At 35.9% G+C, this 5,975-nt stretch overlaps 1 non-coding gene across 1 annotated transcript; it reads left to right on the top strand.

The window, feature by feature from the left end:
• The first annotated feature begins 3,280 nt into the window (after window positions 1-3,280).
• On the top strand, window positions 3,281-3,387 carry LOC147916843 (U6 spliceosomal RNA). Its single transcript, XR_015552605.1, has one exon. It is a non-coding gene; the product is annotated as a U6 spliceosomal RNA (small nuclear RNA).
• Window positions 3,388-5,975: the final 2,588 nt, after the last annotated feature.

Raw genomic sequence — 5,975 nt, 5'->3', positions numbered from 1 at the left:
TTTCCAAATTGAAAGGGCCCAGTGAATTCTCAGCACAATGGATAGTAAGAGATTCACATTAAGGAACAACAACACTGGAAGCTAGAAGACAGTGGAGAAATGCCTTCAAAATTCTGAAGGAAATGGTTTCTAAACTAGAATTTTATATCCAGCCAAACTATGAATCAAGCGTCAAGGCAAGACATTTTCAGATTCAAAACTTTTATCTCCCAAAAGTAATTTCTTAGAAAGTTGTGGAATGATATGTTCCACCGAAATGAATGAGTAAATGAAGAAAGAGGAAGACATAGGGTACAAAATACAGGATACACAACCTGGCAGTAAGATGAAGGGACTCCCCAGGATGATGGTGAAGGGAGTTCCCAGGATGACAGCTGTATATGAAGCTTAAAGTCCAGATTGGAGCAATGTGACTCAGAGGCATATATGTCACTGACTTTTGACCTAAAAATGGCTGGGTGACCCTGGCCCTATGCTTATCTGTACTTGGATTTCTCAGGTCATGAGCAGATGAAGTTGCATCTCTCCTCTTCCTGTTTGGGTCAGCTGAGGACACTCATTTCCCTTGAGCCTGTTCCTGAGGGCTGGAGGTTAGCCAAGCTGAGATTAGAAGCAGTGTATACAGACCATATTCCTGCCTGATGTTCAGTACCTGCCCATACCATGCCCTGCCAAATGTCCCAATTGTGGTGAGCCCGGTGTTTCTCAAGACTCACTCATGGCCTGGCCTGCAGTCTCCCCAAAGGGCTTTGGTAAACTCGCAGTAAGGATAAAGCTAGGCTATGACCCAGAATCATACTGTAAGCATCCTTCTGTAAATTCCTCTTTTCCATTTAACATTATTTTTGTGAAATTTATCCATGTTGATACATTTAGGTCTAGATCATTTATTTTCACAGCCATATAGTATGATATAGTGTGACTATCCTACAATTTATTAATCTGTTCTTTTGCTATTTGGTCTTTTAGGTTGTTCACATTTTTGTTATTACAAACAATGCTTCTATGAATATTTTTGCACATGGCTCCCTGTGAACATGTAAAAGAATTTCTTTGGTATTTACTTAGAGAGGGATTGCTGGATTATGGCGTTTGTTGTATAACTTAATGGATATTTCCTAAATTTCCTAAGTAAATTTTACCAATTTTTACTCCTACCGGCAATGTATAAAAGTTTCTGGTACTCTACATTCTCACCAATACTTGGTCTTACCAGATTTTTTAAAGTTTGCTAATTGAGTACGTGTAAAATGTTTTCTCATGATTTTCCTTTTCATTTATATGTGACCAGTAAGGCTGAACATCTTTTCATGTTTATTGACCATTCAGGATGCCTATTCTATGATTTGCCTGTTCATATATTTTGCACATTTTTCTATTTGAGTATTCATCTTTTTTCCTAGATTTGAGAAAGTAATTTATATATTCTGAATAATAACCCTTTGTTGATTATAGGTGTTATAAATATCTTTACCCAGAGTGAGGCCTACCTCTTCACTTTTATTATAGTGTCTTGTTTTTGGTAAACTTAAAAAAATTAAAGTATAATAAATACAAATAGAGTACACAAATCTTAAAGGTATAGTTCAATAAATTTTTACAAATAAATATACCTATATAAATATATTATGTGTCTTTTGATGCATTTTTAAAATGTGGTTGAATTAACAAATCTTTTCCTTTATGGTTTGTGATTTTGTGATTTGTTTAAGAAATACTTCCCTATCCCCATGTCATAAACATGTTCTCTTATTTTTCTTCTAAACATTTTATAGTTTTATTTTTTTATATTTAATGGACCTGGAATTGTTTTTTTTGTGTGTGGAGTTTGAAGTAATGATCCAGTTTTTTTTTCATATGGATAACCATTTGTTCAAGCACTATTGATTGGCCATTGTTACCCTCTAATCTACAAATCCACCACTTTCATGCATCAAGATTCCATATGTGTGTGGGTTTAATTTCTAGATATCCCATTGTGTTCCACAGTCTCTGTCTAGCTTTGCGCCAATACCCACTATCTTAATTACTGTAACTTGATCATAAAATTTAATATTGGGTAGAGCAAAACTTGCTCCATGTTTGTACCATAAGCTCCTAGTTGAGTACTGAAGTATGAAAGCACTCTAAATGATTTTGCAAACTCAGGTTGGTAAGGGAGAAACTGCACCATGCTTGTGGTCACAGGGTCTGGCCTCAGTTTTGTCTCATCTGGGTATGTGGCGTTGGGCAGGTCACACTTCTGTCTGGGCCTCAGCTTTTTCATCTTAAAACACGTAAATTTGACTGGCTCCATAAGGTCCCTTCCAGCTCAGAAAGTCCTAACTCCATCATACTTGTTTTGTCATATTTCCAACAACCTACCCTCTGCCCAGCAAGGCACAGTATGTTGTAGAATTCACCACTGGAAAAGGAATGGCTCCAACCCCTGATTTTTTGTTCTTGCGTTTGAGGACTAAACTGGATTATCAATTTTTTTCCTTTTAAAGTCTTTTCAGATTTTGTCGTCTAAGCTCAGAAGAGAAACAATGATTTATTTCTCATAAATGTCTCATCTATTTTGTTCATACTTTCTAAAACAACTTGGTTTACATAAAGATTTTAGTTGGTCCCATTGGGACTATAAAAATACCTCTTCCTCTTTCAGAATGGATTATTTTGAGTAATGATATAAATGAAAATCAGCATGTAGTTTTATCTTGGTCACTTTGAACTAGAACCAGCAGAAGAAATGTTCCTGCCCTTATAAAGCAAATTAGTTCTATAGTGACATGCTATAACTAGTGTGCTTTATCTTAAGAACTATATTTGTTCATTTACATTTATGAAATAAATACTTAGGAGGGTGGGTGTAATTATTCACAGTACTGAAGACTTAAAAGTTTAAAAATGTGGATTCATTATGGACTTTCTTTAAAATATTATTTATTGGGAAATATTCTGTATGGCAAGACAGATATGAAGTCAAGATTTTCTCAGTTGGAAGGGATCTAATGGGGCCAGTCAAATCTGCATGTTTTAAGATGAAAAAGCTAAGGTCCAGACAGAAGAAGAATAACTTTTTCTGGAAGTTACTGGAAGAAGAGGACCCCTTCTGCTCCAGAAAACTCTTCTAGGTGAATTGAAATTTATCTACATGCTTTTCTCTTATTGTTAAATTACAATATTATACATACATTCATGGGCAAATCCAGGTTTTGTGGAGTTTAAAGTAATTCAATTGTGGGGGGTGGTTTTTTTTAAAAAAGCACACAGAATTACAAATATAAAGTTAAGCATAGTGTTCGCTTCGGCAGCACATATACTAAAATTGGAACGATACAGAGAAGATTAGCATGGCCCCCGTGCAAGCATGACACGCAAATTCGTGAAAAAAAAAAAATGAAACATAAAAGGGAATATTTATTTAGAATAGAAAAAAAAAATCACAACGAACTACTAAAAATTTAGAGATTCCAGTCCCTTTCTTCTGAGATCTCTTTAGACAATTTACCAGAAACACATATACAGTAGCCCCCCTTATCGGTGGCTTCACTTTCCCCGGTTTCAATTACTGGAGGTCAACCATGGTCTGGAAGCAGATAATCCTCTGACAATAGTCAAAAGGTCAATATTAGCCTAATGCTATGTCACAATGCCTACTCATTCACATCACGTCATCTCATCACATAGGCATTTTATCATCTCACATCATCAAAAGAGGAAGGGTGAGGGGCCGGCCCAGTGACATAGTGGTTAATTTCGCACTCTCCGTTTTGGCGGCGTGGGGCTTGCAAGTTCGGATCCTGGGTGCGGACCTATGCACCGCTCATCAAGCCATGCTGAGGTGGTGTCCCACATACAAAATAGAGGAAGATGGGCACAGGTGTTAGCTCAGGGCTAATCTGCCTCAGCAAAAAGAGGAAGATTGGCAACAGATGTTAGCTTAGGGCCAATCTTCCTCACTGGAAAAAAAAAAAAATAAACTGTAGAAGTTGGACTTGGAACCAAGAAAAAATAATGTTTAAAAAAAAAAAGAAGAGAGGTAAGTACAGCACAATAAGATATTTTGAGAGAGAGATCACATTTACATAACTTTTATTATAGTTTATCATTATAGTTGTTCTATTTTATTATTAGTTATTGTTGTTAATCTCTTATTGTGCCTAATTTATAAATTAAACTTTATCATAGGTATATATGTATAGGAAAAAAAAAAGTATATATAGTGTTCAGTACTATTTGCAGTTTAAGGCATCCACTGGGGGTCCTGGAATGTTATCCCCCTTGGATAAGGGGAGATTACTGTGTTGATGTTTCCAAGCACAGTTGGTCTTCCCTTCGCCACCGAGAACACTCCACAGCTCCCAGCAACAGTCGGCATTTGTGGCTTCTGCAGCTTCATGGTAAATCCACTTCTGCACACATCATGCACACTATTTCACTAATTGTAAGAAGCAGTATAATACAGAAAATAGAGGCATCTATATTTAATTTTCATGTCACAAGAAAAGACTAAAAGCACATTTGTTATCATGTATAGTGGAACGCATGGACTTTAGCTAAAAATAAGGGTAGGGAAAAATGATACCTTATATTCATTGTCTGTTACATACCAGACTCTCCCTTGTTTTTAAATGAGGAAACAGAGGCTTATAGAAGTAAAGCAAGCTGTCCAAGGAGATGCAGCTATTTGTATTCTATCACTCCAGCCTCCCACAAATAATTCCAAAAATGACTCTGTTCAGTTGCTCTGAAGAGGGCCTAGTGCAGAAGATGCAAAATGACAAATGAGGCCATTCCCGGGTGGTGGAGCTCAGAAGCACAGAACATTTCCCCAAAGATACCAGCCTCACATCCCTTTGGAAGGTTTTTAACAAAAATAACAAACCATACAGCTGGTTGGAGGTAGAGTTTGGGTTACTTCCCAGCATTTTAGTTTTAAATCCATGACATAACTGCAGCCTGCTACATACCAGTGTGTATTGAGACCAATATATTTCCTCTTAGCTTGTGATTTTATCTTTTTATCAGTTAGTAGAATATAGTAACATATTCAGAATTTATGACTTCTAGGATATAGCATACTGACTTTAACAAGCCACTTCAATACCCACTTTAAATACCTGTGTGATGAAAAATACTTAATTTTAAAAGATTGTATCTTATAAACCTGGTAAATATGTTAAGCCGGCGAGAGCATGTAGTCTGAGAGTTGAGAGAACTAGTCTTGGTCCTACTCTTGCTACTAACTACTTTTCTGCAACATGATGATTTCTCTCCTTTGGATGCAGGCTACAAAATTCATAGCCTCTTTCAATGTAGGGTCCTCAGTGATGAAATGAAAGTGTTAGACTTAGAAACAGTCCACAACTTAAAAAAAATGTTTTTACAGAGAACTGATATATGAAAATGTTTATTCCAGCATTATTCATAGCAGTGGGCGGAGTTGGAAGTAACCTAGGGAACCATACCAGGAGAATGGATAAGTAATTTGTGTTGCATGATTATCATGGGATATTACCCAACTATTAAAAGCACCAAATTATGACCCAGAATCATACTGTAAGCATCCTTCTGTAAATTCCTCTTTTCCATTTAACTTTATTTTTGTGAAATTTATCCATGTTGATACATTTAGCTCTAGTTCATTTATTTTCATGGCAGTATTGTATTCTATTGCTTGACTATACTATAACTTATTATGTTCTTTTGTTGTTTGGACTTTTAGGTTGTTTACTTTTTGGTTATTACAAACAATGCTTCTGTGAATATTTTTGCACATCTCCCTACAGTGCAGATAGATCTTAAAAAGATAATATATAGTGAAAAAAATAGGAACAATCACATCTGTAGAATAATACCAGTTACGTAGATTATAAACATTTATTTTTAACACAAAGTAACAGCATACATTTTATAAAGATAAGTGAATATTCAAATACATATATTAAATACATCAGGTGCCACAGCTGGGGCTGGTCTTGGGCATGCAG

Source organism: Ceratotherium simum, chromosome 6 (genome assembly GCF_057802395.1).
Source record: "Ceratotherium simum simum isolate JZ-2026a chromosome 6, ASM5780239v1, whole genome shotgun sequence".
NCBI classification, from domain to species: domain Eukaryota; kingdom Metazoa; phylum Chordata; class Mammalia; order Perissodactyla; family Rhinocerotidae; genus Ceratotherium; species Ceratotherium simum.
Note: the sequence above shows the minus strand (reverse complement) of the source record. Positions and strands in the feature narration are given on the sequence as shown.